Here is a 12500-nt window from a genome sequence, read left to right as displayed (position 1 = left end):
ATGCATGTCTGGATGATGTGTAATGGGGCAATACCACACCTTAATGTATTCACTGTAAAAGAAAAAGTATGTATCATCTTACTATAAAATAAAGTGGAGAAATCACAAATAAGACTTTTTTCCACACAGGTTTAATCGGCTATTTCCTGATATTCTTCAATGCGTTCTGATATTGACTGGTAATTGTGTTTGATACTTTCTTAGACTATTTCTGCCTCTGACTGATGTGTATTTTCTTTCCAAACTCCACCAGAGCCTATGATTACACAGCATCCTATCTGTGGAAAACGGCAGTGCAGGGATAGGGAAGAAAACTATAGGCATTCAAAGGAGCCCGGCTAGCTCAGTCGGTAGAGCATGAGACTCTTAATCTCAGGGTCGTGGGTTCGAGCCCCACGTTGGGCAAAAACAACTAAAATTGTAGTGCTTTTTGACCAAACAAATACATCCTATCTGTGGAAAGCGGCAGTGCAGGGATAGGGAAGAAAACGTTGGGCGAAAACAACTAAAATTTTAGTGCTTTTTGACCAAAAAAATAGAAATTGAAAGTCTCTTTACAATATTTGCAATATTTTGATTGTTAACATGCAATATATGAATGCATGTCTGGATGATGTGTAATGGGGCAATACCACACCTTAATGTATTCACTGTAAAAGAAAAAGTATGTATCATCTTACTATAAAATAAAGTGGAGAAATCACAAATAAGACTTTTTTCCACACAGGTTTAATCGGCTATTTCCTGATATTCTTCAATGCGTTCTGATATTGACTGGTAATTGTGTTTGATACTTTCTTAGAGTATTTCTGCCTCTGGCTGATGTGTATTTTCTTTCCAAACTCCACCAGAGCCTATGATTACACAGCATCCTATCTGTGGAAAACGGCAGTGCAGGGATAGGGAAGAAAACTAGAGGCATCCAAAGGAGCCCGGCTAGCTCAGTCGGTAGAGCATGAGACTCTTAATCTCAGGGTCGTGGGTTCGAGCCCCACGTTGGGCGAAAACAACTAAAATTGTAGTGCTTTTTGACCAAAAAAATACATCCTATCTGTGGAAAACGGCAGTGCAGGGATAGGGAAGAAAACTATGGGCATCCAAAGGAGCCCGGCTTGCTCAGTCGGTAGCGCATGAGACTCTTAATCTCAGGGTCGTGGGTTCGAGCCCCACGTTGGGCGAAAACAACTAAAATTTTAGTGCTTTTTGACCAAAAAAATAGAAATTGAAAGTCTCTTTACAATATTTGCAATATTTTGATTGTTAACATGCAATATATGAATGCATGTCTGGATGATGTGTAATGGGGCAATACCACACCTTAATGTATTCACTGTAAAAGAAAAAGTATGTATCATCTTACTATAAAATAAAGTGGAGAAAACACAAATAAGACTTTTTTCCACACAGGTTTAATCGGCTATTTCCTGATATTCTTCAATGCGTTCTGATATTGACTGGTAATTGTGTTTGATACTTTCTTAGACTATTTCTGCCTCTGGCTGATGTGTATTTTCTTTCCAAACTCCACCAGAGCCTATGATTACACAGCATCCTATCTGTGGAAAACGTCAGTGCAGGGATAGGGAAGAAAACTATAGGCATCCAAAGGAGCCCGGCTAGCTCAGTCGGTAGAGCATGAGACTCTTAATATCAGGGTCGTGGGTTGGAGCCCCACGTTGGGCGAAAACAACTAAAATTGTAGTGCTTTTTGACCAAAAAAATACATCCTATCTGTGGAAAACGGCAGTGCAGGGATAGGGAAGAAAACTATAGGCATCCAAAGGAGCCCGGCTAGCTCAGTCGGTAGAGCATGAGACTCTTAATCTCAGGGTCGTGGGTTCGAGCCCCACGTTGGGCGAAAACAACTAAAATTGTAGTGCTTTTTGACCAAACAAATACATCCTATCTGTGGAAAGCGGCAGTGCAGGGATAGGGAAGAAAACGTTGAGCGAAAACAACTAAAATTTTAGTGCTTTTTGACCAAAAAAATAGAAATTGAAAGTCTCTTTACAATATTTGCAATATTTTGATTGTTAACATGCAATATATGAATGCATGTCTGGATGATGTGTAATGGGGCAATACCACACCTTAATGTATTCACTGTAAAAGAAAAAGTATGTATCATCTTACTATAAAATAAAGTGGAGAAAACACAAATAAGACTTTTTTCCCACACAGGTTTAATCGGCTATTTCCTGATATTCTTCAATGCGTTCTGATATTGACTGGTAATTGTGTTTGATACTTTCTTAGACTATTTCTGCCTCTGGCTGATGTGTATTTTCTTTCCAAACTCCACCAGAGCCTATGATTACACAGCATTCTATCTGTGGAAAACGGCAGTGCAGGGATAGGGAAGAAAACTATAGGCATCCAAAGGAGCCTGGCTAGCTCGGTCGGTAGAGCATGAGACTCTTAATCTCAGGGTCGTGGGTTAGAGCCCCACGTTGGGCGAAAACAACTAAAATTGTAGTGCTTTTTGACCAAAAAAATACATCCTATCTGTGGAAAACGGCAGTGCAGGGATAGGGAAGAAAACTATAGGCATCGAAAGGAGCCCGGCTAGCTCAGTCCGTAGAGCATGAGACTCTTAATCTCAGGGTCGTGGGTTCGAGCCCCACGTTGGGCGAAAACAACTAAAATTTTAGTGCTTTTTGACCAAAAAAATAGAAATTGAAAGTCTCTTTACAATATTTGCAATATTTTCATTGTTAACATGCAATATATGAATGCATGTCTGGATGATGTGTAATGGGGCAATACCACACCTTAATGTATTCACTGTAAAAGAAAAAGTATGTATCATCTTACTATAAAATAAAGTGGAGAAAACACAAATAAGACTTGTTTCCACACAGGTTTAATCGGCTATTTCCTGATATTCTTCAATGCGTTCTGATATTGACTGGAAATTGTGTTTGATACTTTCTTAGACTATTTCTGCCTCTGGCTGATGTGTATTTTCTTTCCAAACTCCACCAGAGCCTATGATTACACAGCATCCTATCTGTGGAAAACGGCAGTGCAGGGATAGGGAAGAAAACTATAGGCATCCAAAGGAGCCCGGCTAGCTCAGTCGGTAGAGCATGAGACTCTTAATCTCAGGGTCGTGGGTTCGAGCCCCACGTTTGGCGAAAACAACTAAAATTGTAGTGCTTTTTGACCAAACAAATACATCCTATCTGTGGAAAGCGGCAGTGCAGGGATAGGGAAGAAAATGTTGGGCGAAAACAACTAAAATTTTAGTGCTTTTTGACCAAAAAAATAGAAATTGAAAGTCTCTTTACAATATTTGCAATATTTTGATTGTTAACATGCAATATATGAATGCATGTCTGGATGATGTGTAATGGGGCAATACCACACCTTAATGTATTCACTGTAAAAGAAAAAGTATGTATCATCTTACTATAAAATAAAGTGGAGAAAACACAAATAAGACTTTTTTCCACACAGGTTTAATCGGCTATTTCCTGATATTCTTCAATGCGTTCTGATATTGACTGGTAATTGTGTTTGATACTTTCTTAGACTATTTCTGCCTCTGGCTGATGTGTATTTTCTTTCCAAACTCCACCAGAGCCTATGATTACACAGCATCCTATCTGTGGAAAACGGCAGTGCAGGGATAGGGAAGAAAACTATAGGCATCCAAAGGAGCCCGGCTAGCTCAGTCGGTAGAGCATGAGACTCTTAATCTCAGGGTCGTGGGTTCGAGCCCCACGTTGGGCGAAAACAACTAAAATTGTAGTGCTTTTTGACCAAAAAAATACATCCTATCTGTGGAAAACGGCAGTGCAGGGATAGGGAAGAAAACTATAGGCACCCAAAGGAGCCCGGCTAGCTCAGTCGGTAGAGCATGAGACTCTTAATCTCAGGGTCGTGGGTTCGAGCCCCACTTTGGGCGAAAACAACTAAAATTGTAGTGCTTTTTGACGAAACAAATACATCCTATCTGTGGAAAACGGCAGTGCAGGGATAGGGAAGAAAACTATGGGCATCCAAAGGAGCCCGGCTTGCTCAGTGGGTAGCGCATGAGACTCTTAATCTCAGGGTCGTGGGTTCGAGCCCCACGTTGGGCGAAAACAACTAAAATTTTAGTGCTTTTTGACCAAAAAAATAGAAATTGAAAGTCTCTTTACAATATTTGCAATATTTTGATTGTTAACATGCAATATATGAATGCATGTCTGGATGATGTGTAATGGGGCAATACCACACCTTAATGTATTCACTGTAAAAGAAAAAGTATGTATCATCTTACTATAAAATAAAGTGGAGAAAACACAAATAAGACTTTTTTCCACACAGGTTTAATCGGCTATTTCCTGATATTCTTCAACGCGTTCTGATATTGACTGGTAATTGTGTTTGATACTTTCTTAGACTATTTCTGCCTCTGGCTGATGTGTATTTTCTTTCCAAACTCCACCAGAGCCTATGATTACACAGCATCCTATCTGTGGAAAGCGGCAGTCCAGGGATAGGGAAGAAAACGTTGGGCGAAAACAACTAAAATTTTAGTGCTTTTTGACCAAAAAAATAGAAATTGAAAGTCTCTTTACAATATTTGCAATATTTTGATTGTTAACATGCAATATATGAATGCATGTCTGGATGATGTGTAATGGGGCAATACCACACCTTAATGTATTCACTGTAAAAGAAAAAGTATGTATCATCTTACTATAAAATAAAGTGGAGAAATCACAAATAAGACTTTTTTCCACACAGGTTTAATCGGCTATTTCCTGATATTCTTCAATGCGTTCTGATATTGACTGGTAATTGTGTTTGATACTTTCTTAGACTATTTCTGCCTCTGGCTGATGTGTATTTTCTTTCCAAACTCCACCAGAGCCTATGATTACACAGCATCCTATCTGTGGAAAACGGCAGTGCAGGGATAGGGAAGAAAACTATAGGCATCCAAAAGAGCCCGGCTAGCTCAGTCGGTAGAGCATGAGACTCTTAATCTCAGGGTCGTGGGTTTGAGCCCCAAGTTGGGCGAAAACAACTAAAATTTTAGTGCTTTTTGACCAAAAAAATACATCCTATCTGTGGAAAACGGCAGTGCAGGGATAGGGAAGAAAACTATAGGCATCCAAAGGAGCCCGGCTAGCTCAGTCGGTAGAGCATGAGACTCTTAATCTCAGGGTCATGGGTTCGAGCCCCACGTTGGGCGAAAACAACTAAAATTGTAGTGCTTTTTGACGAAACAAATACATCCTATCTGTGGAAAACGGCAGTGCAGAGATAGGGAAGAAAACTATGGGCATCCAAAGGAGCCCGGCTTGCTCAGTCGGTAGCGCATGAGACTCTTAATCTCAGGGTCGGGGGTTCGAGCCCCACGTTGGGCGAAAACAACTAAAATTTTAGTGCTTTTTGACCAAAAAAATAGAAATTGAAAGTCTCTTTACAATATTTGCAATATTTTGATTGTTAACATGCAATATATGAATGCATGTCTGGATGATGTGTAATGGGGCAATACCACACCTTAATGTATTCACTGTAAAAGAAAAAGTATGTATCATCTTACTATAAAATAAAGTGGAGAAAACACAAATAAGACTTTTTTCCACACAGGTTTAATCGGCTATTTCCTGATATTCTTCAACGCGTTCTGATATTGACTGGTAATTGTGTTTGATACTTTCTTAGACTATTTCTGCCTCTGGCTGATGTGTATTTTCTTTCCAAACTCCACCAGAGCCTATGATTACACAGCATCGTATCTGTGGAAAGCGGCAGTGCAGGGATAGGGAAGAAAACTATAGGCATCCAAAGGAGCCCAGCTAGCTCAGTCGGTAGAGCATGAGACTCTTAATCTCAGGGTCGTGGGTTCGAGCCCCACGTTGGGTGAAAACAACTAAAATTGTAGTGCTTTTTGACCAAAAAAATACATCCTATCTGTGGAAAACGGCAGTGCAGGGATAGGGAAGAAAACTATAGGCATCCAAAGGAGCCCGGCTAGCTCAGTCGGTAGAGCATGAGACTCTTAATCTCCGGGTCGTGGGTTAGAGCCCCACGTTGGGCGAAAACAACTAAAATTGTAGTGCTTTTTGACCAAAAAAATACATCCTATCTGTGGAAAGCGGCAGTGCAGGGATAGGGAAGAAAAGTTGGGCGAAAACAACTAAAATTTTAGTGCTTTTTGACCAAAAAAATAGAAATTGAAAGTCTCTTTACAATATTTGCAATATTTTGATTGTTAACATGCAATATATGAATGCATGTCTGGATGATGTGTAATGGGGCAATACCACACCTTAATGTATTCACTGTAAAAGAAAAAGTATGTATCATCTTACTATAAAATAAAGTGGAGAAATCACAAATAAGACTTTTTTCCACACAGGTTTAATCGGCTATTTCCTGATATTCTTCAATGCGTTCTGATATTGACTGGTAATTGTGTTTGATACTTTCTTAGACTATTTCTGCCTCTGACTGATGTGTATTTTCTTTCCAAACTCCACCAAAGCCTATGATTACACAGCATCCTATCTTTGGAAAACGGCAGTGCAGGGATAGGGAAGAAAACTATAGGCATCCAAAGGAGCCCGGCTAGCTCAGTCGGTAGAGCATGAGACTCTTAATCTCAGGGTCGTGGGTTCGAGCCCCACGTTGGGCGAAAACAACTAAAATTGTAGTGCTTTTTGACCAAAAAAATAGAAGTTGAAAGTCTCTTTGCAATATTTTCATTGTTAACATGCAATATATGAATGCATGTCTGGATGATGTGTAATGGGGCAATACCACACCTTAATGTATTCACTGTAAAAGAAAAAGTATGTATCATCTTACTATAAAATAAAGTGGAGAAATCACAAATAAGACTTTTTTCCACACAGGTTTAATCGGCTATTTCCTGATATTCTTCAATGCCTTCTGATATTGACTGGTAATTGTGTTTGATACTTTCTTAGACTATTTCTGCCTCTGGCTGATGTGTATTTTCTTTCCAAACTCCACCAGAGCCTATGATTACACAGCATCCTATCTGTGGAAAACGGCAGTGCAGGGATAGGGAAGAAAACTATAGGCATCCAAAGGAGCCTGGCTAGCTCAGTCGGTAGAGCATGAGACTCTTAATCTCAGGGTCGTGGGTTCGAGCCCCACGTTGGGCGAAAACAACTAAAATTGTAGTGCTTTTTGACCCAAAAAATACATCCTATCTGTGGAAAACGGCAGTGCAGGGATAGGGAAGAAAACTATGGGCATCCAAAGGAGCCCGGCTTGCTCAGTCGGTAGCGCATGAGACTCTTAATCTCAGGGTCGTGGGTTCGAGCCCCACGTTGGGCGAAAACAACTAAAATTTTAGTGCTTTTTGACCAAAAAAATAGAAATTGAAAGTCTCTTTACAATATTTGCAATATTTTGATTGTTAACATGCAATATATGAATGCATGTCTGGATGATGTGTAATGGGGCAATACCACACCTTAATGTATTCACTGTAAAAGAAAAAGTATGTATCATCTTACTATAAAATAAAGTGGAGAAAACACAAATAAGACTTTTTTCCACACAGGTTTAATCGGCTATTTCCTGATATTCTTCAATGCGTTCTGATATTGACTGGTAATTGTGTTTGATACTTTCTTAGACTATTTCTGCCTCTGGCTGATGTGTATTTTCTTTCCAAACTCCACCAGAGCCTATGATTACACAGCATCCTATCTGTGGAAAACGGCAGTGCAGGGATAGGGAAGAAAACTATAGGCATCCAAAGGAGCCCGGCTAGCTCAGTCGGTAGAGCATGAGACTCTTAATCTCAGGGTCGTGGGTTCGAGCCCCACGTTGGGCAAAAACAACTAAAATTGTAGTGCTTTTTGACCAAACAAATACATCCTATCTGTGGAAAGCGGCAGTGCAGGGATAGGGGCGAAAACAACTAAAATTTTAGTGCTTTTTGACCAAAAAAATAGAAATTGAAAGTCTCTTTACAATATTTGCAATATTTTGATTGTTAACATGCAATATATGAATGCATGTCTGGATGATGTGTAATGGGGCAATACCACACCTTAATGTATTCACTGTAAAAGAAAAAGTATGTATCATCTTACTATAAAATAAAGTGGAGAAATCACAAATAAGACTTTTTTCCACACAGGTTTAATCGGCTATTTCCTGATATTCTTCAATGCGTTCTGATATTGACTGGTAATTGTGTTTGATACTTTCTTAGAGTATTTCTGCCTCTGGCTGATGTGTATTTTCTTTCCAAACTCCACCAGAGCCTATTATTACACAGCATCCTATCTTTGGAAAACGGCAGTGCAGGGATAGGGAAGAAAACTATAGGCATCCAAAGGAGCCCGGCTAGCTCAGTCGGTAGAGCATGAGACTCTTAATCTCAGGGTCGTGGGTTCGAGCCCCACGTTGGGCGAAAACAACTAAAAATGTAGTGCTTTTTGACCAAAAAAATACATCCTATCTGTGGAAAACGGCAGTGCAGGGATAGGGAAGAAAACTATAGGTATCCAAAGGAGCCCGGCTAGCTCAGTCGGTAGAGCATGAGACTCTTAATCTCAGGGTCGTGGGTTCGAGCCCCACGTTGGGTGAAAACAACTAAAATTGTAGTGCTTTTTGACCAAAAAAATACATCCTATCTGTGGAAAACGGCAGTGCAGGGATAGGGAAGAAAACTATAGGCATCCAAAGGAGCCCGGCTAGCTCAGTCGGTAGAGCATGAGACTCTTAATCTCCGGGTCGTGGGTTAGAGCCCCACGTTGGGCGAAAACAACTACAATTGTAGTGCTTTTTGACCAAAAAAATACATCCTATCTGTGGAAAGCGGCAGTGCAGGGATAGGGAAGAAAAGTTGGGCGAAAACAACTAAAATTTTAGTGCTTTTTGACCAAAAAAATAGAAATTGAAAGTCTCTTTACAATATTTGCAATATTTTGATTGTTAACATGCAATATATGAATGCATGTCTGGATGATGTGTAATGGGGCAATACCACACCTTAATGTATTCACTGTAAAAGAAAAAGTATGTATCATCTTACTATAAAATAAAGTGGAGAAATCACAAATAAGACTTTTTTCCACACAGGTTTAATCGGCTATTTCCTGATATTCTTCAATGCGTTCTGATATTGACTGGTAATTGTGTTTGATACTTTCTTAGACTATTTCTGCCTCTGACTGATGTGTATTTTCTTTCCAAACTCCACCAAAGCCTATGATTACACAGCATCCTATCTTTGGAAAACGGCAGTGCAGGGATAGGGAAGAAAACTATAGGCATCCAAAGGAGCCCGGCTAGCTCAGTCGGTAGAGCATGAGACTCTTAATCTCAGGGTCGTGGGTTCGTGCCCCACGTTGGGCGAAAACAACTAAAATTGTAGTGCTTTTTGACCAAAAAAATAGAAGTTGAAAGTCTCTTTGCAATATTTTCATTGTTAACATGCAATATATGAATGCATGTCTGGATGATGTGTAATGGGGCAATACCACACCTTAATGTATTCACTGTAAAAGAAAAAGTATGTATCATCTTACTATAAAATAAAGTGGAGAAATCACAAATAAGACTTTTTTCCACACAGGTTTAATCGGCTATTTCCTGATATTCTTCAATGCCTTCTGATATTGACTGGTAATTGTGTTTGATACTTTCTTAGACTATTTCTGCCTCTGGCTGATGTGTATTTTCTTTCCAAACTCCACCAGAGCCTATGATTACACAGCATCCTATCTGTGGAAAACGGCAGTGCAGGGATAGGGAAGAAAACTATAGGCATCCAAAGGAGCCTGGCTAGCTCAGTCGGTAGAGCATGAGACTCTTAATCTCAGGGTCGTGGGTTCGAGCCCCACGTTGGGCGAAAACAACTAAAATTGTAGTGCTTTTTGACCAAAAAAATACGTCCTATCTGTGGAAAACGGCAGTGCAGGGATAGGGAAGAAAACTATGGGCATCCAAAGGAGCCCGGCTTGCTCAGTCGGTAGCGCATGAGACTCTTAATCTCAGGGTCGTGGGTTCGAGCCCCACGTTGGGCGAAAACAACTAAAATTTTAGTGCTTTTTGACCAAAAAAATAGAAATTGAAAGTCTCTTTACAATATTTGCAATATTTTGATTGTTAACATGCAATATATGAATGCATGTCTGGATGATGTGTAATGGGGCAATACCACACCTTAATGTATTCACTGTAAAAGAAAAAGTATGTATCATCTTACTATAAAATAAAGTGGAGAAAACACAAATAAGACTTTTTTCCACACAGGTTTAATCGGCTATTTCCTGATATTCTTCAATGCGTTCTGATATTGACTGGTAATTGTGTTTGATACTTTCTTAGACTATTTCTGCCTCTGGCTGATGTGTATTTTCTTTCCAAACTCCACCAGAGCCTATGATTACACAGCATCCTATCTGTGGAAAACGGCAGTGCAGGGATAGGGAAGAAAACTATAGGCATCCAAAGGAGCCCGGCTAGCTCAGTCGGTAGAGCATGAGACTCTTAATCTCAGGGTCGTGGGTTCGAGCCCCACGTTGGACAAAAACAACTAAAATTGTAGTGCTTTTTGACCAAACAAATACATCCTATCTGTGGAAAGCGGCAGTGCAGGGATAGGGAAGAAAACGTTGGGCGAAAACTAAAATTTTAGTGCTTTTTGACCAAAAAAATAGAAATTGAAAGTCTCTTTACAATATTTGCAATATTTTGATTGTTAACATGCAATATATGAATGCATGTCTGGATGATGTGTAATGGGGCAATACCACACCTTAATGTATTCACTGTAAAAGAAAAAGTATGTATCATCTTACTATAAAATAAAGTGGAGAAATCACAAATAAGACTTTTTTCCACACAGGTTTAATCGGCTATTTCCTGATATTCTTCAATGCGTTCTGATATTGACTGGTAATTGTGTTTGATACTTTCTTAGAGTATTTCTGCCTCTGGCTGATGTGTATTTTCTTTCCAAACTCCACCAGAGCCTATGATTACACAGCATCCTATCTTTGGAAAACGGCAGTGCAGGGATAGGGAAGAAAACTATAGGCATCCAAAGGAGCCCGGCTAGCTCAGTCGGTAGAGCATGAGACTCTTAATCTCAGGGTCGTGGGCTCGAGCACCACGTTGGGCGAAAACAACTAAAATTGTAGTGCTTTTTGACCAAAAAAATAGAAATTGAAAGTCTCTTTGCAATATTTTCATTGTTAACATGCAATATATGAATGCATGTCTGGATGATGTGTAATGGGGCAATACCACACCTTAATGTATTCACTGTAAAAGAAAAAGTATGTATCATCTTACTATAAAATAAAGTGGAGAAATCACAAATAAGACTTTTTTCCACACAGGTTTAATCAGCTATTTCCTGATATTCTTCAATGCGTTCTGATATTGACTGGTAATTGTGTTTGATACTTTCTTAGACTATTTCTGCCTCTGGCTGATGTGTATTTTCTTTCCAAACTCCACCAGAGCCTATGATTACACAGCATCCTATCTGTGGAAAATGGCAGTGCAGGGATAGGGAAGAAAACTATAGGCATCCAAAGGAGCCCGGCTAGCTCAGTCGGTAGAGCATGAGACTCTTAATCTCAGGGTCGTGGGTTCGAGCCCCACGTTGGGCGAAAACAACTAAAATTTTAGTGCTTTTTGACCAAAAAAATAGAAATTGAAAGTCTCTTTACAATATTTGCAATATTTTGATTGTTAACATGCAATATATGAATGCATGTCTGGATGATGTGTAATGGGGCAATACCACACCTTAATGTATTCACTGTAAAAGAAAAAGTATGTATCATCTTACTATAAAATAAAGTGGAGAAAACACAAATAAGACTTTTTTCCACACAGGTTTAATCGGCTATTTCCTGATATTCTTCAATGCGTTCTGATATTGACTGGTAATTGTGTTTGATACTTTCTTAGACTATTTCTGCCTCTGGCTGATGTGTATTTTCTTTCCAAACTCCACCAGAGCCTATGATTACACAGCATCCTATCTGTGGAAAACGGCAGTGCAGGGATAGGGAAGAAAACTATAGGCATCCAAAGGAGCCCGGCTAGCTCAGTCAGTAGAGCATGAGACTCTTAATCTCAGGGTCGTGGGTTCGAGCCCCACGTTGGGCGAAAACAACTAAAATTGTAGTGCTTTTTGACCAAAAAAATACATCCTATCTGTGGAAAACGGCAGTGCAGGGATAGGGAAGAAAACTATGGGCATCCAAAGGAGCCCGGCTTGCTCAGTCGGTAGCACATGAGACTCTTAATCTCAGGGTCGTGGGTTCGAGCCCCACGTTGGGCGAAAACAACTAAAATTTTAGTGCTTTTTGACCAAAAAAATAGAAATTGAAAGTCTCTTTACAATATTTGCAATATTTTGATTGTTAACATGCAATATATGAATGCATGTCTGGATGATGTGTAATGGGGCAATACCACACCTTAATGTATTCACTGTAAAAGAAAAAGTATGTATCATCTTACTATAAAATAAAGTGGAGAAATCA

General features: G+C 39.6%; 8 non-coding genes across 8 annotated transcripts; all 8 read left to right on the top strand.

Annotated features, from left to right (window-relative positions):
* The first annotated feature begins 332 nt into the window (after positions 1-332).
* On the top strand, positions 333-405 carry TRNAK-CUU (transfer RNA lysine (anticodon CUU)). The gene has a single exon. It is a non-coding gene; the product is annotated as a tRNA-Lys (tRNA).
* A 525-nt stretch (positions 406-930) lies between these two features.
* TRNAK-CUU (transfer RNA lysine (anticodon CUU)) lies at positions 931-1003 on the top strand. Its single transcript has one exon. It is a non-coding gene; the product is annotated as a tRNA-Lys (tRNA).
* Positions 1004-1785: 782 nt separating this feature from the next.
* TRNAK-CUU (transfer RNA lysine (anticodon CUU)) lies at positions 1786-1858 on the top strand. Its single transcript has one exon. It is a non-coding gene; the product is annotated as a tRNA-Lys (tRNA).
* A 1804-nt stretch (positions 1859-3662) lies between these two features.
* On the top strand, positions 3663-3735 carry TRNAK-CUU (transfer RNA lysine (anticodon CUU)). Its single transcript has one exon. It is a non-coding gene; the product is annotated as a tRNA-Lys (tRNA).
* A 2832-nt stretch (positions 3736-6567) lies between these two features.
* On the top strand, positions 6568-6640 carry TRNAK-CUU (transfer RNA lysine (anticodon CUU)). The gene has a single exon. It is a non-coding gene; the product is annotated as a tRNA-Lys (tRNA).
* Positions 6641-7743: 1103 nt separating this feature from the next.
* TRNAK-CUU (transfer RNA lysine (anticodon CUU)) lies at positions 7744-7816 on the top strand. The gene has a single exon. It is a non-coding gene; the product is annotated as a tRNA-Lys (tRNA).
* A 512-nt stretch (positions 7817-8328) lies between these two features.
* Positions 8329-8401, top strand: TRNAK-CUU (transfer RNA lysine (anticodon CUU)). The gene has a single exon. It is a non-coding gene; the product is annotated as a tRNA-Lys (tRNA).
* A 3141-nt stretch (positions 8402-11542) lies between these two features.
* Positions 11543-11615, top strand: TRNAK-CUU (transfer RNA lysine (anticodon CUU)). The gene has a single exon. It is a non-coding gene; the product is annotated as a tRNA-Lys (tRNA).
* Positions 11616-12500: the final 885 nt, after the last annotated feature.

This window comes from Ambystoma mexicanum, chromosome 4q (genome assembly GCF_040938575.1).
Source record: "Ambystoma mexicanum isolate Mex_15411 chromosome 4q, UKY_AmexF1_1, whole genome shotgun sequence".
Classification (NCBI taxonomy): Eukaryota; Metazoa; Chordata; class Amphibia; order Caudata; family Ambystomatidae; genus Ambystoma; species Ambystoma mexicanum.
The sequence above is the reverse complement of the archived record's forward strand: the minus strand, read 5'-3'. Positions and strand labels throughout refer to the sequence as shown.